The sequence below is a fragment of the Crassostrea angulata genome, chromosome 4 (assembly GCF_025612915.1).
Source record: "Crassostrea angulata isolate pt1a10 chromosome 4, ASM2561291v2, whole genome shotgun sequence".
NCBI classification, from domain to species: Eukaryota; Metazoa; Mollusca; class Bivalvia; order Ostreida; family Ostreidae; genus Magallana; species Magallana angulata.
The window spans coordinates 42,780,670-42,804,742 of record NC_069114.1 but is presented as its reverse complement, the minus strand read 5'-3'; the positions used below and the strand labels follow the sequence as shown (position 1 = coordinate 42,804,742).

Genomic DNA, 24,073 nt, shown 5'->3' with positions numbered 1-24,073 from the left:
CAATACAATATAAAGGCCAAGTAATTTAGGGATAACTATAGATTGATATTCAATAATGTACAAATTATGTGTCCTTTACAATTGCTTCATGTTGTACTGTCAAATCACAGGTCTCTAGTACTGAATACATTTGAACATTTAACTTTTTATTTTAATACTAATGGAATCTTCAAAAGAAAATCCCTATTACAGAACATAGACTTCCAAAGAATCCCTTTATAGCTGCATGCCATAATTTGTGTTTTTGGAAAGCGTGTAATTCTGGAATGTGCCATTTGTGGTAACAACAATTTCAATTCACTAGTGTTTTCTTGCATCCATTATACCAATTTCAGCAGGATATTCTAAAATGTGTTGATGAAAATGAATAATGGATATGTTATCAAGCAATATTTTAATACAATATACTTGAATAAAGAAAACATGGATTTAAAAATAAAATTCATCTATAAAATATTTTAAATTTATGTGTGTTTTACCTTAGATAATTTATTTTCAAAAGTATACATGTATTTTGCAAATAAAGGATAAGATATATAAGAAGATCACACGATATGAATTATCAATATTTGTAAGGTTATTTCGGTATATTGCATACAAGTAATGGAAAATATAGTGATTGAACTGTAAATGAAAGTTTTTTCTCCAAAATTCTTCAGTTTATAATTGCATTTAGAACAAGAATATTTACTATATTATTAAAGATATGACAACAAGATATCTGTGAGTTGATGCTTACTAGTGATACCCCTGCTTTGGTGTGTATACAAAAAAACATAGTTAACATTACATGTAACGGGAAGTTGATATACAAAATTTTGAAAAATTAATCCTACTGTATGGCATGCCTTAACAAAGACTGATTAAATTTTCAAGCATCTGTAATTTTTGCTGAGCTATCTTTGACAAAATTTGTGTTATAGACAAACAGACACACAAGGGTAAAACAATATACCCCTTCTCCTTCCGAGCATGGGTATAATTAGTTCATACTTAAACAAGAAAACCACGGGGAATATCGTAATTAAATTTAGTTGTATTTACTAGCCTTGAAAATGGTGTTAGGGCCATTAAGATGAAGATTCCAGCATATTTTAGATGCCCTGCTTCCATTTAGAAGTTAAAAGCGCTGAATTGGGAAGCCAACACCGCATTTATAGCATCCGTCTTTTTCTTTGTTTTGCTTGAGTTTTGCTGTGCGCCCAAACTCTCCCCTTCACCAGAGATGAAGAATGATGTTGGGCTCTCATTTTCTCCTCTTGTCAGTTAATGTTAATCAGTTTCTTGACATTCATCTGAAAGAACATATACATATAGAACAAATAGATATATTTAAGGTTATTATCTATAATCATTGTCAGGTATATGATTGAGTCTTTTTGGAATTGCAATTAATCATGAACATGGTAGATCAAAGATATACTGGTATATAGACCAAGTTCTCATGAATTGAAAATTTTAAAATTAAAAAAAAAAAGATGCAGTCATCAACACTATCATATAAATTATGATGTAGAGAAATATCCATAGGAAATTTTAGTCACTTTCATTATAGAGTAATGATAACGTAATTCTGATATACAAGTTAATACAGTAGGTAAAAGGATAAATCATGTTAACTTTTTTTAAATGTTCAATTAAATATCTTTGTAATAGCCTATCTGTAATATTTATTATATCAACCAATCAATTGCATCTTGTATTATTATACTTAAAAGCTATATTTGAGATATTTTTTAGAGAAAATCATTTGCATTATTCATGAGTCATTTTAAAACCAAGCTGAATATTGTAATTTTTTGTAAGCAAATTGAATGAACCCTATATTATAGAGTGCAGTTCGTAAAGTATTATAAAATCACCATATGAACATATAGGTGTCACAAACTATTAAAGGTTTAAAAAAAGGAAACGTTTTCTTCCGTAATATGCGATTCCATTGTGTTAAATTTTAATCTTTAAAGAAATCCTATAGGCCTCGCCTTGTACAGTATTCATAACTATAGACCGACATTTCAGAATTATCGATGAATGCCTAACACAAACAATATAAATTCTTTCATAACATTTATGTACTTATCCGAGATTTCTCTGATTCTAACCCCCGCTTTTATATTGTGACATGTCTCCCCCGCACGTCACAATATACAAGTGGGGATTAGAGTCAGAGGAATTTCGGATTAAGAATGTACCAGCTCCTCGATCAAGAAAACGTTATCACCATTATTGTAACATGAAAATCTAAAATGATGAGGCAAACGTTTATACAATGAGAAATATATGGAACGCCAAATTAATGTAGCCAGTGGTCGAAATAAGCCAAGCTTATTGTCCAGTCTTGTCATTGTCCACGTTACATATATTAAACTCTCATACAATCATACACTCTAAACACGTATACCAATCAAACACGCTAGCGCTGTAATTTAATATACAAATTATATACCTGGTTACATATTCCCCCTCTTCATTGAAATGGCTCCTGACATTTCACGAAATTAAACTCAAATGCATTGTGCATGAAGAGGAAATATGATTTAACACTAAAATAAAACAACATAATTTCAACATAATAGAATATAGCAAAACAATACAACAATGAAAACTCAAATTCTGCAAAATTAAGCCAATACACATGTCACCAAATGATTCAGCTGCCTCAGTCAGTCTGATCACAAAGGTGAAACATCAAAAACACTGAACACGAGATCAAAATAACAATTTACCACCCTGAACACACTAGAATCTCCCAAGGAAGATAACTTTCTCTTCAGATATTGTAAATCCCACAACAACACTAATACTACAGTTTTACAACTAATATCAGAGCAGGACCAACAACACAATAAATGGGTGATAATCATCATATCATGACACACAAATGCAAATTGGGGACCCTTAAAATTAAGAAAACAAGGGCATTAAAAACTAAGAGTCATCCACATCAAATAGTTCAGAAAATAATAGTGATTAATTTTAAAATCAGGGAACTTGTTTTTTTCTTTTTTATAATGGTATATTTTTTTTCTACCCTGAGAGTTGGCATAAAATATGATAAGTGAATTGAATTTAAAAAACCTGAAAACTGCATCATAAAATCATGAAGCATAAAAGCAGTTTACGGGATAAAAACACTACCTAGTCCAGTCTCCATAGCGATCAGGAGGCTTTCGAATTCTGGCAGTTCGTCGCGGAAAAACGCGAGAGTTGCGGTTTGATAACCTAGTACTCTGTTCAACAGTGGTATCATCTACTCGACCCGATGACCTTGTCGTTTCATCGATTTCATTATCAATAATTGTCCGATTCAAGGTACCGGTAGGTTCTGGAACACTGAAGTTCTGAAATGAAGAAAACTCATGATTAGTATTGGTCTCAATATTGCTAATTTCAGTTTGTCTAGAATTTCAATGACAGTAGCTTTTTCACCAAGAGGAATGAGCATAGTTTTAGCTGTACCCCTAAGAGATCTTCTAATGCTCTGAATGATTGTGGTTTCTTTAATCTCAGGGTCATTGATAAGACATTGTACTTCATACTTCCACTCTCTATAAGTACCATCACCAGAAAATTGGGGAATTCTAGGTATCTGGGCATGAGTAACTTTATAATACTGAGTAACATTACCTTCTGGACTTGCTTTGTAAGCACTGTAATCTCTCTGAGGGGGGAAATCATTAAAAGTCTTAAACTTAGCCCCTCCCACTGATTCACCTTTTCTCATGTCAGAAGGGATAACTGGAGGAGGTGGAAATTTAATTTTAGGCAGAGTTGTCTTAACATTGGGAAAGTTCAAGGGGTTTTGTTCTTTACCAGATGCAGGGGTACTTGTTTTCTGCATTTCAGATTCAACTTTAGCATTTGGATTTACATAACCTGCAAAGTTTAATTTGTAGTCTTCATCATGAAAAGAACCTTCATGATCACCTTCCTGATCTTTAGCATTTTCGAATGACATTTTAATTTGATCAGCCACTTTTGACATCTTACAACTGACAACACTAAACACCTGTCCAACAAATACACCGTGAAACCAACAAAATTTCACCACAATGTTCCAGTCACGTAAATGTATATCTCTTATTCAAAATATCTTAAAGCACTGTTCAATTCAAGGCAATTAATATCACTTAATTAAAACGCAGCGCATGTTTCACGTCAATAATAGAAATATTCAATGAAATAATTCACGCACACACAGACATTCAAACAAAATAATACTTGTGTACAACCTCAACTGCTCAATGTCTGTCAAAATTCTCAAATCTGTGTGATTGTTAGAATGTCATGCAAGGGGAATTGTTTAAAGGGCAAATGAATGTTTATCTTTACTAAAGTTTACTTCAATTGAGACACATCAAAAGTTTAACAAGTCCAGGTAAACACAATGAAAAAAAAATTAGAAAAGAAAAAATTTGATCTGCAGATATAGGCCTATGTATGTCAACAAAAGTTTTAAACCTTTAAAATAAATAAATAGATTGATAGATTAATAGGATCCTTTTCTTTAACAAAAAAACTAAACAATTTCTAAATGAAATAGTGTTAATTCTAACAGGATTTGATAAATAAACAAACTTCAAACAAAATGATCAGCTGTTTATAGTTTCCGGAAGTTCTAAAACTAAACCTGGGAATTCCCGCTAATAAGAATGTTAAGTCGTACACAGATAGACTTTGACAACACAAACGAATGACAATCAAGACAAGACAGTTGACATATAATAGACAAATCACAGACACAAACACTGATTTTCAGAATGAAAGTACCTGACTCCTGTCGGTCCTGAGGCCTCGTCGCTTTCGAATTTCCTCGCGTATCGAAGGAATCAGCCACGTGGTTTACCGCGCCTCGAGATCCGTGCGTCTTCCCGCCATGGAATCACCAAGTAATGAGTGACGTAGATTACCGCGCCTCCAGATCCGTGCGTGTTCCCGTCATCACCAGAAATACTTGACGCAAAGAGAACTCTCACTTTTCCTCCACTATCTATAATATAATAATTTACACACACACATACACAGAATCACCTCTTCTTTGGGTCTATGCAGGGTGTCGTATTTATGGATACCGCTTCTGCCACGGTCCTTGTTATTCAGCTGCCGCTCGTGCAGGACTTGATAAGCCGTCCCCCGAGGATTGAAGTAAAATGGAATGGATGTTGTCCCGGTCCGTTGGAAAATTACGTGGGCGCCATTTGTAGCCAGTGGTCGAAATAAGCCAAGCTTGGGTCGTTGTTTTATATTTATTAATACATAATAAACCTGAAATTTCGTAATTAAACAAATAACACAGAATAGACACAAATGACAAGACAATTAGACACAGACAAACATACACATTAGACAACGAAATGAAACAGTTATATTACAATTTAGAATGACTTTAATTTATTACATTAAGTCTTACCGGGACAAACAATCCTTATGCTTAAGTATATTGAAATACAGCTATAGTTCTGACCCGTTCAAGGGCTAGGCGGAGAGTGCCATTCCGGTATAAGATTTTGGCGGGGAAGGGTGCATGCAGAGTTAGTCATGTGACCCTATTGTCCAGTCTTGTCATTGTCCACGTTACATATATTAAACTCTCATACAATCATACACTCTAAACACGTATACCAATCAAACACGCTAGCGCTGTAATCTAATATACAAATTATATACCTGGTTACATTAACATATATTCAAATATTTGTACCTATCTTCAAATAATTGTACCTATCTTCAATTCAATTGTACCTATCTTCAATTCAATTGTACCTATCTTCAATTCAATTGTACCTATCTTCAAATTGAATTAGAGATAGGTACAATTCAATTATACCTATCTTTAATTCATTTGAAGATAGGTACAATTGATTTGAAGATAGGTACAAATGCAATGAATTGAAGATAGGTACAATTGAATTAAAGATAGGTACAATTGAATTGAACCTATCTTCAATTACTAAAATATTGGCAATAATGAATACTCCCTGTATACATGTAGTACGTCATTTCCGTTACGTCACAACTTATGAATAAAGTCATTCGATATACAAGATAATAATAAAAAATGGATGTCCTAAAGATCTATAAAAGAAAAATCAGAGGTGACATTACTGCTTAACACCTTCATATATTTATAAATAATGAAAATGAAAAAAAAAGATTGAAGAAAGGCGACATAGAAATAAAATCGGGATCGGGATGATAAAATAGGCAATATATAATTATGATTTTGTCAACTTTTTGAAAGATTGAGCCTTAAAACAAACAAAAACTCATAATAATTGTTACCGCTTTTAAATAATAAATAGAGTGATTATCAACTGAATTATACATTCTTTGATAAAATTATGGAAAAAAAATAAATCCAGTTTTTTATTTATATAGGTATATATAGTGACCCTAACTACGTCACTACCCAAACTCCGTCACTTTTGGGGTATTCGGGTATACATGTTTTAATAAATAATGATGCCTTTTGCAAATATATTGCATACACATATATATTTCTTCTTTCATCTTCGTTGGTTGCTCGTTTCCCTCCATGTTGAAATGTCTTCAAGGGAGCGTTCATTATTTTCAACAATGCACAAAACGAATTGAACCTAGGTATAATTGAATTGTACCTATCTTCAAATCCTTTGTAGATATGTCTGAATTGAACCTATCTTCAAATCAATTGTACCTATCTTTAAATGAATTTTACCTATCTTCAAATGAATTAGAGATAGGTATAATTCAATTGAACCTATCTTTAATTGAATTGAAGATAGGTATAATTCATTTGTACCTAGGTATAATTCATCTGTACCCAGGTATAATTATTTAGAGATAGGTATAATTATTTACACCTATCTTCAATTCAATTGTACCTATCTTTAATTCAATTGTACCTATCTTCAAATGATTTGAAGATAGGTACAATTAATTGAAGATAGGTACAATTATTTGAAGATAGGTACAAATATTTGAATATTTGTTAATTTGGCGTTCCAAAGAAATAACACATTAGTTACCTAACTTACCTTACTATGTCGAAGATGGACAGTCACCAGTTGTTCTCAACGTGGGTTTGTTGACAAAAATTTTACACTGCATAATTATGCAGTATTGTCTGAGATTACTACGCGAAACGTTGGTATGTTTACAAATAATTTATAGGCATGGTATCATTCTAATAATCTTTTTTAAATAGATTAATACATACCGTTGTTTTTTTTAAAGAGCATTCATCACCTGCATGTTTCCCTATCAATTTTTCCTTCTATACTCATAAACACGCAATTTCAAATTGAACTATTTTTTTCCCTCGCAATTTCATCTACAGGCATCCGACTCCGTGCTTATCCTTTGTTTATGTCGCATACCATCGCAATAGTTATCGTTCGTTCCTGTACTATCAAAAACGTAAACTCCTGGATCTTCCACTTGCTATCTTTGCTATAGGCATTTTCAATGGATTATTAAAGCCGATCACAAAAACGATGAAGTAAAAATTTAGAGACATACCACAGTTCTATTATCAAAAACGATGTTTAAACGGGGGTCAAACAGTGGGAGGGGGGGGGATAGAGAGTTGTGTGCCATTAGTTTAAATAACATCCGATAGATTTACCACGAAAAAGGGCAGGAATTTGACCTTTGACGTAGAGGGTCATGAAAGCAATTGCAATAGGCGCTTCCGCCTAAAAATTGTAATATATGGGGTATATGTTGTCTTTATATATTTTCATATACGACATAATTGAATATTGTTTGGTGTATTTTATCATTTCCATGACCCATCCATTCATCTCCTAATGCAGTGTTTTTACATTTAAGATTGGTTTCTTAATTTTTCATATATTGCTGCAAATAAAAACTAAGTTATCAATAAATGTTTAAACAAAGAAAATGGGAAAAAAAAGTAGTTAACACTTATTAACTTGGAGGTGGGAGGATATATGTTACATGGAGTCTAATATTTTATGCAAAATTTGCAAATATAACAAATTATTTAAGAAAATGAAAGTTCATATCTGCAAGGTCTAATCAATCATTTAATAATTCAAAACCATGTGATTTTCTAAGATTCTAGCTTACAGACAGACATTGTAATATACTGGTATTTGATCATATAAAAAAAGTACTTTTATAGTTTATAGGTTTTTTGAAATAAGAATACTTTACAGTTAAAAAGTCTTGTTCTGCAGAGGTTTAGTCGGGTCGTAGAGATGGTCCATTCGAATCAATAAGGAGTGTCCTTGGCTGTTGTTGATGTAACCTGAGTCTTAATTTATGGAAATAGGCCTTTTGGGGGGATTTTCGAGCATTGTCCAGACCGGTGAAGCACTCATATGATCACATCATGGTTACAGCAGACTTAGTAGTTCTTGACAGTGGTAGCATTAAAATTCTTCTTCTTGTGATGAACTTGTTCCTTTCACTGGGCTGTACTTTATGTCTGTTCTATTAATCTTAAACAAGAATAATAAAGTTTCATTTAGATTTTTAAACAATAAACATTCAGCCTAACATGTAATAAAAGCATTCTGAATAAAATTCTGAATACAGAAGCTACTATGTAGTTGCCAGTTGCTGTTTAAACTATGTCATATAATGACTACAATAGTTTCTGGTCTAAAATGTTTCATTTTATATTTGAAGCAATGTTATTTTCATTTCGATTCAATTATTGTTTGTTGAACATAGGAAAACTCATCAACAATAAGTGTGTTTCACCCCCCCCCCCAATCAACCTCCTTTTCAAGAACTTAGACTTGGATTTCCCAATAATTACTACCATGACTACAGTAAATTTTAAACACCCAACACATGTATAAGTTAATGGTGAAAATAATCAATTCAAAAGCAATACCTTGCGTTCACATCGTCAAGCTGGTCAAAACATTCACCCGAATCACCGAACAGAGGATGCAACTAATCCCCGGAAACATTGACTTTGTATGCTGTCAATGCTGAAAAAGAAAAACGTGAAAGATTTCATTTTCCGGATTTAATTAATATTTTTTTTTAATATTTACGTTACATTTAGAGTTTGTAAATTGAATAATGTGCGAAAGATTCATTGTTCGTCTTGTTTACCAACAAAGCATTCATATATCATAATATATTAGGGACGTTTATATAATTATATATGTGTATACCCTGGATAATCTTAATGATTATTATGCATATAAAGTTGGTTAATGGTTAACTTGGTCAAAACGTATATTTTAAAGAGATACGGTAATAAAAATTAAAATGCCGAACCAAGTTTGAAAAAAATGACGCGATCTTGATTTGATGGCGCGAGATCTCGTTTACAAATGAGAGATAAATTAGAGCGTTGAAAATATTATTGGGAGTATCTATATTGTGAATTAAGTTACCTTGACATGAGTTCTTCGTTCCTGCATTATCTCCTTGTTGTAGAGGCTATTAATGCTTCTCAATTCCCCATTTTACAACAGCACCTTCTTGTCCATTTTAACCACAGGGGCATCGTATCCGCTCTACACTCTCTATAATATAAATAATACACAAGGGAAGAATCGAAAGTAGGACACGATTTGTAAACAATGTCAAAAAAACAACTTACTTGACAAAAGTTACGCAAATCCTCCCACACAATGTTGCAAATGTTGTCAAAAAACACGTTCACACTCAAATATACCTAATAAACTCGGTAAAAAGTGTTTTTATCCCATTAAAACCGCTGTCTGCTGCAGAAACCCAATCTCTTCGCCCAAGAAAAGATAACTCTGTACTTTCGTCATCCGAAAACTCTCGGGACTCTCTATATGTTCAGTAATGATACATAGTAAAATTCCGCGAAACATCAATAACAAAACAAAGAAATAAATTTTATACATCTGCAGATCTGAACTTGCAGCACGGGTAGGGGTGAATTTTGAATGATGGACAATCTTATTTTAAATAAATAAGTAGAATTCAGTTTAAAATGTCAAAATATATGTATATTTTTTAAAATAATGCATATCTGCTGTCACAATTTATATTTATATGGTGTATATATTGTGGTCTTAAAGATACGTGTAATGATAGGAAATTAGAGAACAATGAATATTGTTCAACCTGCTACTGCAATTACTTTATACTGACCACTAGAGAAAGACCATTTATTTCTTTGTTTTGTTATTGATGTTTCGCGGAATTTTACTATGTATCATTACTGAACATATAGAGAGTCCCGAGAGTTTTCGGATGGCGAAAGTACAGAGTTATCTTTTCTTGGGCGAAGAGATTAGGTTTCTGCAGCAGACAGCTGTTTTAATGGGATAAAAACGCTTTGTAACATTGTGTGGGAGGATTTGCGTAACTTTTGTCAAGTAAGTTGTTTTTTTGACATTGTTTACAAATCGTGTCCTACTTTCGATTCTTCCCTTGTGTATTATTGCTAGCGCTCTCGAGCGCTAGCAACTACGTTAGTCTTTTTCACTGGAATATGCATGCTCGACTCCATAGTGGGGGATTCTGGGAATACTTTACTACTGTAGATAAACTGTACCATTTGAATTTCGTTTTATCATATTCACATGCAGTTTTGTGTTTTATTGTAAAAGTCAAAAAGTAACAATAGCTAAAGATCTTATACGTTATATTCAATATTATAATAGATAGCTTACTTTATCTTAAATTCCTTCAAGCTCGGAAAACAACTTCGGATATATTTTCCAAGCTTGCCAGACAGGCCCGAAAAGATACGATTGCTACAAAACAGTACCAATGGTTCTTGAAAATTTTCACCTCGAAATTGAAATTACAGTAACTACATAATGATTAAGGCAATAAGCTATGCCATTGCCGATGTGACGTCCACTCTACGTTCATAATTCTAAATTGAGACCCCACTCCAGCACAATTCCAGTAGGCTACACCACTGTTTCTTCCTATTCTTAATTAATCGATTCAGAAATATAAACCAATGTTTTAGAAATCTGCTTCTGTGTTTTACGATGGCTACAGCGCTAGCTCACCAATCTTTTTAAAAAATAAGCTTGTGTTTTAACCTTCGCTCGGAACCATAAAGTGCGCCAATACTAACCAATCAGAACCCGCTAAATCTTGGAAAAGTGCATCTTGGGATAGTTTTAGATCAATAATGTTTAATCAAAATTATCATTTTTTACCGAATAGTATACTTTTTACATGTTTATTTATTTTAAATAAGAACTGTCGGAGTCAGTATTTCCTGGTTAAATACGACAAAGTAATGGCGTGTGTTTGTTACAATTGTATTTGTAACACGTGATTAACAAAACAAAAAATGGCCGACCGTTTGTTTACAAATGTCTAATGAAATTAAACAAATTCTAATGAGACATATGTATCAGATTTTGTCTTTAACTATATTTTTTTTTTACATGTACTGATGATTTTGCCAAACTAAATATGATAGAGCCATATATAGTTTACTGACAAGTTAATCTTGACTTGTTCAATTTTCACCGCGATTCTAAGCACGGTCATATTCTTATTTAAAATATAGAGGTGTGAAAATATTATGTTCATAACAGAGCAGGTTCTGCATTAACACACAGAAATCACAAATATAATTAGGTGCCGATCAAATAACGGGGTCCGGTTAACAGCGTTCACCCGTACGGTGAATTTACAACTACGATGAATTGATGGCAATTCATGTGCACTGATTGGTCATACGATGAACAGTACGTTAAGAATACTTATGAAATTAAGATACAAACGCGTTAAACAAGCCGGGAAGTAAGACGTACACGTCGGACTGATATATAAACAAAATATAATTTTGATTATTTGGTATACTTTCTACATCAAATGTATACGAATGTATAATCAAATTTTAAAAATGGGATTAAAATCACGTGCACCACATGGCTAGTGCTGGATTTTAAACTGATTTTGTAATATAACGTATAACTTCAGTTAAATTATAACTAATGCTTATTATATCTTATAACAGAAACATGTGCATGTTTCATGAACATGTATCAATATCTGTGTTTACAATACAGAAAGTAAATACAAAGTATAGAAATGCACGAATCACATAGGCGTCGGAACCGGGGGAGGGGGGCTAGGCGGGGGGGGGGGGGGGGGGAGGGGGGCTTAGTGCAAAGTTAGACTTAACCATTAGGCACATACCCCTCCCCCCCCCCATCTTTTTCACGCCGGAAATGTAATTGTTCCTAAATTTACCTTGAAAGATTGAGAAATTGGAGTAATAGGCATACTAGCCCCCTTCTTTTCGGAAGTATATAGTATAGGTATACTCCCCCCCCCCCCCCAACGGATTAGGATTTTCATGAATTTGGGAATTTGGGTTTGTCCTTAATATTTCTGAGGATTAGTCTAGCCCCCCCCCCCCCCCCCACTTTCAATCTGCTTCCGACGCCAATGAATCATGATACAGTCTTACATGTAGTAAAGTCTGAAATACATGTAAATAATTAAACAATTATTATATTAGACTCAAACTCCAAGTGGGTTTTACTTGTTATTATCAACTGTAGAGTTTAAAATAAAAAAATTCCTGTGTACATGTGTTGGTGTGGTATTAAAAAAGAAATGAATTAGCTCTAAACTTCAGGTTGTACGAATATTTGGCATGATTTGTAAGAATTTACAACGACTTTACCTTAATTTTGCTTAATTAGTTACTGTACCTCAAGGTTCATTCAAATGATAACTAAAGGATTTAAGAAGGAGTCTTACAAAATAGGTATATTAATTTATTGAGTGTATTAAGTAAAATACTTCTTCATACACTGTTTGCGATATACAACTAGCTAGATTTTTTTTACTAAATAATTATAACTTACTTATCAGATTTACTAACTCAGGTACACACAAATTGAAAAAAAAATTCCTGCCGGGCTCCAGTTATAAACTCACGCTTCGTACTGTGTATATGTTATGTAACAGTCTTTTGTTCACTCCGGACAGAAAAAACCCTGCAATCCACACAGAATATACAGGAAAATCACAGAGGAGGTCACCTGGACAAAGAATGTATACACATGTATACACGTGCCCGAGTACCTAAGATTAATGATTCCACCATATGTATTAAACAAGATCAGACATCAGTTTTTCTTTTCAAATTCAATTAATTACTTAGTAAGGTTCTTAATCGCCTTATTTTCCACATTTGAAGATAGTTACACGTATACATATAGTTTCAGTCACGCTGAAACCTTACTATACATTTTAGTATGTACGGATTCATTATCATTAGGCTAGAATTAAACTTAAACCTGTTGAAAATAAATGATATCACTATTAAACTCAAATCAATTTTAGTAATAGTTTCAGCAATGCGTAAACCATTTGGAATCTTAACTTAAAATTTCAGCATACTGAAACCTAGCGGAAATGTTCTGAAACTGATTGATATTTCCATAATAATTTACAAAACTTTTCACACGATTTAAATTTAGTTTCCGCATTGCGGAAACCATCAGGAATCTTAGACTAAAGTTTCTGCTGACTGAAACCTAACGGATACTTGCTGAATCGATATAATGGTTTCCGCATTGCGGAAACTATACATGAAACTTCAACTTTAAGTTTCAGCAAGGTTTCCATATAGTTTCAGTTTTGCTGAAACTTGATTTTTCAACCAGTGTAATAATTTGTAGATATTGTTAAATTTTGTCCCAACAATATTGCTTGTACATGTATTTAACTTTCGCATATGTATGATTATATTTTTATTATGTACTAACCAGGTTTTTCTCTATTTTATAGCTTTGCTGTGATCCTTTTGTATTAACGTTTGTTCCGACATTGAAAGGTTGACAGGTCAACAAGGTATCATAATCATTCTGTATACATTTACTAAAATTTCATATTGAACAGAGATGTGCATATACCTCATAGATATCATTGCACTGGCATTGATTTGCGGTATATGGTACTGTAAAACTATTGGCTCCATATTTGGACATTACGTACAGTAATCGCACTGGCGGTATCTGTATTAAGTAATTACTTTTAGTTACAGTCCTGTATACCTCTGGGTATATTTGGACCTGAGCTTCCACTTCAATGTAATGCTTAAACAGTTAACTTTTCAGTATCATTTGCACTGACAATGAGTTAGTATAAAAATAGCACTGGGTATTTATTTAGAATTCTTTTCACTACTGCAATGTGATGCTTGAATCTTGGTTCTGACCTTGATTTGTTTTCATAGCACTGGCTACAAAAATGTACAATTGCTCTGGCTTTAGGTAATAATAGCTCTGGCTGCTTATATCACGACCTCCGATTTGAATAGGATTTCTGTTATAAATATAAATATGGATCGTACCTTGAACAACACCCCAAAAAATATTGCACGTTCGTTGTAATATGTGTTGTTTATGCTACAAGGTTTATAAAATGTGTACTGGATTTATAAATTTGCATTAATGTTTTAGGATGGCATCGAGATCCAAGAGGAAGAGAACATCCACCCCAGCCTCCTCTCCAACTCCAGTGACAACTACGGACCCTCCAACCCCTGACATCAACCATTTAGTCGAAGCCTGCATGACTGCTATTCTACCGAAAATTAAGGAAACAATTACTTCTGTAATACATAATGCACAGACCTCCACAACACCACCTGAACAAACTGTTAGCAGTCCTTCGCAGCCATCTGCTAGCAGTCCTTCGCAGCCATCTGCTCTCTCGATCATAACATCAGATTGCCCTGCATCAGGTCCGTGTACCATACCTGGCATTGCAAAGCCTGTCGGGTTGGGAGTTGAGCAAAAAATTAAATCCAAAATTCTGGCTAATGAATATGTGAAATTCTCATCCCTTCTCCCTAAATCTCAGGAACTTGACGAAAAATTTCATACCTTGGAGAAAGATGGTCAACTGGTTTTCGTGAAAAATAATGAAGCCCCCAAGATTAAATCTATCCACAAATGGATGGAGGCATTCCACGTCTTTGTATCTATTTATTGCTCTATCCACCTTTCAGAAGTCGCGGACCTAATGACATGCCCAAATTGTCCAGGGTATCGCTAAATCTTGTGGCGATGATGCTGCCATTGATTATCACCAAAAGTTCCGACAATGGTGTGAGACATCCCCAACTTCCTGTCCCTGGAATCAAAAAATATACTGAGCTCTTCCAGGGTGCCAAGGTGTCAGGATTAGAGTATAGATTAAAACCAAAGAAACAGCCCTTTCGTTTCAATTCACCGAAACAAAAGTACTGTTTCACCTTCAACAACAAGGGATCCTGCGCAAGAGGTAACACCTGCACATACCTGCATGTCTGCCAATATTGCGCAGGTAAACACTCGAGACTTACTTGCTCCAAACCAAAACCAGGTCAGGACCACAGACCAAAAATTCCCGACAACACAAGAAGAAATCAAACTGCTACTGTGGAATCATTAAAATTCGTGGTGGCTCAATTTTTGTTGAATTCGTGGGTAGCCCTCTCCCACGAATTTAAATCCTCAACGAAAACAATTTTAGAAAGAGTTATCTTTGTTACTGAAACAGTAGGCTATGCATCCACGAAATTACATCCCCACGAATGAGCAAAAAAGTCATATTCCACGAAAATTGGTCCCCACGAATTTAAATGATTCCACAGTAAATCAGACTAAAACCATCCCAACTCCAGTCATCGTTAACACTTATGCGAAGTACCTTCAAGGTTACAATCCAACACTTTACCATTTCCTTATCCAAGGATTTCAAGTGGGTTTTAGAATCCCCTTTCAAGGTGATTGGCAGTTTCGTTTATCTAGAAATCTTCCTTCCCTCCTTGGCAAGGAAGACATTCTTCAACAAAAAATTGAGCAAGAAATAAAAGCAGGTCGGGTTGCTGGCCCCTATGATGACCCCCCTTCAAAAAAATAGGTATCACCTCTTGGACTAGTACCTAAAAAACAACCTAATGAATGTCGTCTCATCCACCACTTGTCTTATCCACAAGGATCTTCAATCAATGATAAAATTTCACATGATTTTTGCACTGTCAAATACCAGTCAATCCAGGATGCAATCATAGCCCTTAAAGAAATAGGATTTGGTGCCCTTATTGCAAAAACTGACTTGGAAAATGCATACAAGCAAATTCCTATCCAAAGTGATGATTTTGAGCTGCTGGGCTTTTGTGTCAATGAAAAGTTTTACTTTGACAAAACTTTACCATTCGGTTTGAGTTATGCATGTAACCTCTTTGAAAAATTTAGTTCCTCCCTTCACTGGATTCTCCAAAACAAGTTTTCTGTCAAACATTGTGTACATATTCTTGATGATTTTCTTTTTCTGGGGAAGCCAGGAACCAATGAATGTCACGATGCATTAGCATCATTCCATGTTCTAGCTCAGGATATCAATCTCCCTATCAAGTCCGAAAAAACTGTGTTACCTACTACTACATTAACATTCATGGGATTGGAAATTGACTCACTGAATTTCGAAATACGTCTTCCTGAAGACAAATTAATCAAGTTGAGACAAACAATTAGCGCATTTAAGGGAAAACGGACAGCCACACTTCGTGAATTGCAATCGCTCGTTGGATTGTTAAATTTCGCTTGTGCGGTTGTTCTCCCAGGCAGAACTTTCCTAAGAAGAATCATTGACCTTACCAGAGGCATCCAAAAACCTCATCATCACCGCAACCTTGATAAGGATGCTCGTGCTGATCTGGCCGCCTGGTTCCTTTTTATTGAACATTTTAATGGCAAAGCCTTTTTCCCATCTGGACTGTCATTCACTTCAAAACCCCTACACTTATTCACCGATGCTAGTAATGTAGGTTTTGGTTGTGTGTTCGGTACTAAGTGGTTCTTTGGCTCTTTTGAGACCAGTTGGCTGGAATACCACATCTCTGTGCGTGAATTTTTCCCAATTATTCTAGCTGTAGAAATTTGGAGTTCATTACTGACAAATACATCTATTGTACTCCATTCAGTTAATATAGCAGTGGTGTATGTGATTAATAAACTAACTTCTAAAGACTCAAACCTAATGAAACTTATGAGACGCCTCATGGTTACATCTCTCAAGTACAATATAATTTTTAATGCTGAACATATTCCAGGACTACTTAACAATGCCGCTGACCTTTTGTCTCGCTTACAGGTTCAGCAATTCAAAGTCCAGTTCCCAGGCATGGACAAAGACTGCACCAAAATTCCAACAGCATCTCTTCAACTCTAACCACAACTGCGGACTTCCTGATCAGCAATTCTCTGTCAGAAGATTCCTTGTATTCTTACAAACATATCTTTTCAAGATATAAAGACTTTGTGAAACAGTATGTTCATCCTCTACACAGTCCACTTCCACCATCGTTAAACCATATGGTCTTATACATAGCTTATTGCTATACCCAAAGACTAGCTGCCAGTACCACCAGAACTCATATTTCGGCATTAAGCTTCACCTTCCAATTAGGGGGGTTCGAAGATATAACTCAGCGTTTCCTAATAAAGAAGCAACTCCAAGGATTCACCAAGCTTAATCCATCATCAGATTCTAGACTACCAATAACTCCATCTATTTTGACCAAGTTAATCGCCGTATTGCCTCATATTTCAAACTCAGCATTTTTTAAATCAATCCTGCAGGCAATGTTTTTATTAGCATTCTATGCTTTCCTTCGAGTTGGAGAGATGACTAATACTGGCAGCATGAAACAACATTTCATCCTTGTCAAACACTTAAAAATCGTATCGGAAGACAAGCAAGATGAAAACCTTCAATTAAGAATTCCTCAAAGTAAACACTCCCATAAATCTGTTCCTTACAAATACCAAAGAATCAAAATCTACTGTTCTGCCCTTATGTAGCGTGCAAAGAATTTTTATCTCTGCGATATCACAAGTCGCCTGAAGAACCCTTATTCTCCTTTATGGATGGAGCACCAGTGTCAAGGACATTTTTCACGGAACATCTTCAAAGGGCGATATCTGCTTGCGGACTCCCAAATGCAGCGTTATCAAACACACAGCTTTCGCATTGGGGCTGCAACTTCCGCAGCGGAATCTGGCGCCTCAGACATTCAGATCCAAAGTATGGGCCGTTGGAAGTCAGCAGCTTTCAAGAAATACATACGCATCCCAATTCTCAATCTTCAGTTGTAATGTGCCCTAAATATACCGCCCTACAATTTTATTAGAACTGTAGAGTCAGGAGCTCTCAGTTACTTCCGTCCTGCCTTGATGGATCATAAAGTCAGGAGCTTTTGATCCTAAATTTAGTGTAATACATGTATTTTGTTGTGTAATGACCAATAGACTCAGGAGCTCTTTATCATTATTTGTATAACATTTATTGGTTTTATGTTTTTAACACGTTTCATTTTATTTTCTTGTTTCTATTGAATCCTTCAGGTTGATGATGGGGCAGATCAAAAACAGTAAATTGTTTATGATCGTTGGCAAATGTGCCCCATCTTTTTACACAATTTTGTGTTACCTATATATACCTTGATATTGTATGTAATTTGCTAGTCAAAAAAGTTGTATATAATTGGGTTTTTTTACGTAACACAGGATCTCTGATTTTTGCATTATTGTTTATAAATTGTGCCATGACTTAATTTGTTTATTCTGCAGTAGTTATTCCATGCATTTTGGATTGTTTTATATTTGTCATTTATTTATATGAATAAATGACCTCTTCTATTCCTCAGATCGGTGTTACGTTGCTTATTAAGGAGGTGTATCTATCAGGTATCCATAAAATAAGAAACAAATTAATTCTATTGGAAACGAGAGAGGAAGTGAGAGGACTTTCAAAACTTTTTGTTTTAAGTGAAGCAATTTTTTTCTATGGAGATATTTTACCTGAATGCCACTACAAGTGTGTAAATTAACTAAATGTTATGTCAATTTGAAAAAGAGAGACAGAGAACTTAATAGAAAATAAGAGAAAAAGAAATCAGATTGGAAGGGGGAGAAGAAGATAGAGGACATGTTTTTTTAGTTCAAATGAAGCAATATTTTTTCTTTTAAAATGTTTGCCTAAATGTTACCACATGAGTGTAAATAACTAAATATGGTGTTAATTTGAGAGAGAGAGAGAGAGAGAGAGAGAGAGAGAGAGAGAGAGAGAGAGAGAGGGAGAGAGAGAGAGACTAGTGATACCTTTTAGTATTGCATAAAATCTGAGAAAAATACATTTAAAAGTCTTGCTTTATAGAGATGAAACACATTCTCAGAATTTATATTTTGACAAGTATTTTTGTGTTGCAGCACCAGTGTTCAGACATAGGTTAACTTTCTAGATAGACGATTGAGGACCAATAGTGTCAACGCGCGGAAAAAATCTACGCCATGAATATTGCTTTAATCAATACTGGTTTAGAAATGATAATGAAATTCTGGTACATTTTTAGCTCACCTGAGCTGAAAGCTCAAGTGAGCTATTCTGATCACATTTTGTCTGTCGTCCGTCTGTCTGTCTGTCCGTCTGTCTGTCTGTCCGTAAACTTTTCACATTTTCAACATCTTCTCAAGAACTACTGGGCCAATTTCAACCAAACTTGGCACAAATCATCCTTAGGCAAAGGGGATTCAAAGTTGTGAAAATTAAGGGTCACACTCGTTTTCAAGGGGAGATAATTAGAAATTAATGAAAAATTTCGAGAAATTTTCAAAAATCTTCTTCTCAAGAACCAGAGGGCCAGGAAAGATGAAACTTGTGTGGAAGCATCCTCATGTAGTTTAAATTCAAAGTTGTGAAATGCATGATCCCCGGGGGCAGGGTGGGGCCACAATGGGGTGGTCAAAGTTTTACATAGGAATATATAGAGTAAATCTTTAAAAATTTTCTTCTCAGAAACTAATCAGCCAGGAAAGCTGAAACTTGTGTGGAAGCATCCTCAGGTAGTGTAGATTCAAAGTTGTGAAATTCATGATCCCTAGGGGTAGGGTGCGGCCACAATGGGGGGTCGAAGTTTTACATAGGAATATATTGAGTTAATCTTTTAAAATCTTTTTCTCAGAAACTAATCAGCCAGGAAAGCTGAAACTTGTGTGGAAGCATCCTCAAGAAGTGTATATTCAAAGTTGTGAAAATCATGACCCCCGGGGGTAGGGTGGGGCCACAATGGGGGGTCGAATATAGAGTAAATCTTTAAAAATCTTCTTCTCAGAAACTAATCAGCCAGGAAAGCTGAAACTTGTGTGGAAGCATCCTCAGGTAGTGTAGATTCAAAGTTGTGAAAATCATGATCCCCGGGGGTATGGTGGGGCCACAATGGGGGGTCGAAGTTTTACATAGCAATATATAGAGTAAATCTTTAAAAATCTTCTTCTCAGAAACTAATCAGCCAGGAAAGCTGAAACTTGTGTGGAAGCATCCTCAAGAAGTGTAAATTCAAAGTGGTGAAAATCGTGACCCCCGGGGGTAGGATGGGGCCACAATGGGGGGTCGAAGTTTTACATAGCAATATATAGAGTAAATCTTTAAAAATCTTTTTCTCAGAAACTAATCAGCCAGGAAAGCTGAAACTTGTGTGGAAGCATCCTCAGGTAGTTTAAATTCAAAGTTGTGAAAATCATGACCCCCGGGGGTAGGGTGGGGCCACAATGGGGTGGTCGAAGTTTTACATAGGAATATATAGAGTAAATCTTTAAAAATCTTCTTCTCAGAAACTAATCAGCCAGGAAAGCTGAAACTTGTGTGAAAGTATCCTCAGATAGTGTAGATTCAAATTTGTGAAAATCATGACCCCCGGGGGTAGGGTGGGGCCACAATGGGGTGGTCGAAGTTTTACATAGGAATATATAAAGTAAATCTTTAAAAATCTTCTTCTCAGAAACTAATCAGCCAGGAAAGCTGGAACTTGTGTGGAAGCATCCTCAGGTAGTTTAGATTCAAAGTTGTGAAAATCATGACCCCCGGGGGTAGGGTGGGGCCACAATGGGGTGGTCGAAATTTTACATAGGAATATATAGAGTAAATCTTTAAAAATCTTCTTCTCAGAAACTAATCAGCCAGGAAAGCTGAAACTTGTGTGGAAGCATCCTCAGGTAGTGTAGATTCAAAGTGGTGAATATCATGACCCCCAGGGGTAGGGTGGGGCCACAATGGGGGGTCGAAGTTTTAACTAGGAATTTATATATATAGAGTAAATCTTTAAAATCTTCTTCTCAGAAACTAATCAGCCAGGAAAGCTGAAACTTGTGTGGAAGCATCCTCAGGTAGTGTAGATTCAAAGTTGTGAAAATCATGACCCCCAGGGGTAGGGTGGGGCCACAATGGGGGGGGGGGTGGTCGAAGTTTTACATAGGAATATATAGAGTAAATCTTTTAAAATCTTTTTCTCAGAAACTAATCAGCCAGATGATTCTTCATAAATCATAATTGTTAAGACTTTGGATTCAGGACAATTCTTTGGCCTCACAAGAAGGTTCAGAGTTTGATGTAGCTTAATATCCCATATATAAACAATTGTAAGGGATCTTTCTGAGGACTGCAATACTCAACATGTGATATGACTATAAAATCATCCTGTTAGAAAAGGGACTAATGATTATAAACATAAGAATATCCAGGGGAAAAAATGGATTTTATTTATACAGGATCTACATGTATTATTGTACATTGTCCAGATTGTTTGTATTATGACTCCATTAAGCTGATTTTATCATACCTATTGTTCCTCAGGTGAGCGATGTGGCTCATGGGCCTCTTGTTTATTGATCGTGTTGTTTTCATGTATTCTCCCAAAAATGATGATATGAGAGAATTAATACACTTTTTACGTGAACATGTACGTGTAAATTCAGTAGCATTGAAGTTGGGTTATACAATGTACATATTTTGCTGTTTTAATGTTCCTAAACGATCATATTGCCTTGTTCATATTGATATTTAAATGTTTAGTAATACTCAATAAAAAGTCAGAGTCTAATGTAATGTCTTAATTACATTCATAATAATTGATATTCATTTTTATTTAATGTATCAGCAGTATCAGCATCACTACGTCAAAAAAATACATGCGCGGATCCAAAAAAAATTCCAGGGGGGTCGGACGGTTTTTTGAGTTTGCCGGGGGGGGGGGGGGGTCCGAGGCATATTTTTGGTAATTTTTATAATGTAATTTAAAGAATTTTGAATTTTGCAACGGGGGGGGGGGGGGGGGGGGGTCCGGACCCCCCTGACCCCCCTCTAGATCCTAGCATGAAATAAGCTTAGCTAATGCATGATCTTGTTTTTGTAGAAATAATCAATGTGATTGAGCATTTTGGTGTGAATAATTGCATGAATTTTTATATCATAATCTGTAATTCCACCATTAAAAATAGTGCTCTACTCAGTAGTTGTGCCGTCATTCTGTCTTTAAATAACCATACAGCTTTTGCTGAAAATGAAAGATGATGGATCCTTGTATATGCGTGTGATATACATGTAGGTAGAAGGGGCCTGTGATAGGATTTCTCTTTCAATAACTAAACTGCCATGGTCCATTAGTTGTTCTAATTACAACATTCGGTTTCAGCTATTCAAAATTTAAAAAAAAATTGTAAATCAAATAATTGGGTTTATTCAAAAATTTATAGGTTTGTTACATGCACTTTGAAATATTTCGCACTTTGAAAAAAATTCAAAGTATGTTACTAGTAATTTTGGAACCAGTTAAACGTGCTTTTAATTTTTTTTTCAAAGTGCGTTGATATCGTCGATATTATAAAAATCTGTTCAGGATTTGGTCCAAATAATTGATACTTTATTGATATACAATAACTGATTGTTTTAACCTTGGCTTGATATTGTTTAGCTCAGTGGGATATATTAAAAAAAAGAACCCAATGCATTCTCAGCTTACTATATAAACAGTTTCTCCATTAGAATTTTTTTCTCATAAGCTTACGTAGTTTGACAATTTACACAAGAACAAATCAGGAGTTTTTAATTATCCAAATATGACATAAACTGCATCGCGTAGCAATTGCCTTTTCCTTTTTTGTCTATGCAGCAAAATTAATGTACTTCTTATCTGATACATTGGGCTATGTCAGAAACGTTTACCTCAAGTTGTTGAATATCATACGTTTTGAATAGAAAGATAAGGGGTAGGCAATCCTCTGCCTGATATCAATTACTAGTAAATTATGCACTGGAAATTGACCAGTATGATTGGTTAACCCACACCCACCCCCGTTCTCAAAGACGGTTCATGAGATTTACTAGTGTTAACAATTCATCATACTATCAAGTTCAAGTTCTTTATTCCAAGAGACAAATGTCTCATAGGTTATACATATGAACATATACATATTAAAAAAAACAGTAAGAAAAACAAAGTGTACATAATCAATTTGGATAATTCACATGGAGAGTTCGTTGCTTGTTTGCATAATATAAATATTTACCTAAATTACACAGTTCTTTGGTATTAGAGGCTATATTTGCTATCAGCAAATGAGAAATTCAATTCCAGATTTTTTTTTTAACTTATTTTTTCAAAGTGCGTTAAGTGTTTCGATAATAAAACATGTTGAAGTTGCTTCATAACGCACTTTGAAATTTTTTTTCAAACTGCGTTAGCTTAGTCCTAAGTTGAACGAGTTTTAATTTTTTTAAGTGTGTCCTTTTCTCAAAGTGCGTTGCCACATGCGTTATTTAAAATCCACTATAAATCACAAAACTTGTGTGCTATAATTCTTTAAAAACTGTACAAAGAATGTATGGTGTATCAAATCATTTGATGATGATAAGATGGGATTAATAAGTAAAATTAACCTAAGTAGTCAGTTTCATGTGTGTATTTCAAACCTCACAATGTAGTGAGAATCATGTATGTCTAACTGGTTGGTCACGTGGTCTGATGTAGTGGAGTTCAGGGGAAACCCCAATTTTTTAATATGATGAAATTACGAATTATCAGCCCCCTAGGCTAATAAGAGTAGACAGTCTTTTATAAATTTGCTCAAATTTTTTCTTCACGACCCTTAGAAAATAGTGTAGTGACTTTCTGGTGAAAAGTCATGTGTAGCGAGTTTCATGTATTTACGAGTGTGTGTGTGTGTGTGTGTGTGTGTGTGTGTGTGTGTGTGTAATGACCATTTTAGAATAATAGACAATTATGATTTATTACAAATATCTTGTCAGTATCTTTCAT

General features: G+C 34.7%; 1 protein-coding gene and 1 long non-coding RNA gene across 4 annotated transcripts in view; both read right to left on the bottom strand.

The window, feature by feature from the left end:
• Positions 1–24,073, bottom strand: part of LOC128180455 (uncharacterized) — a 137,727-nt gene that overhangs the window by 56,687 nt on the left and 56,967 nt on the right. The window lies entirely within an intron of this gene.
• On the bottom strand, positions 1,160–9,946 carry LOC128180471 (uncharacterized). Of its 3 annotated transcripts, XR_008243230.1 has the most exons (5): positions 9,363–9,946; positions 8,849–8,948; positions 3,139–8,447; positions 2,447–2,543; positions 1,164–1,295 (listed from the first exon to the last, which is right to left on the bottom strand). It is a non-coding gene; the product is annotated as an uncharacterized LOC128180471 (long non-coding RNA). The 3 variants fall into 3 exon arrangements; XR_008243231.1 differs by lacking the exon at positions 2,447–2,543 and having other exon boundaries at positions 1,160–1,295; XR_008243229.1 differs by having other exon boundaries at positions 2,447–8,447.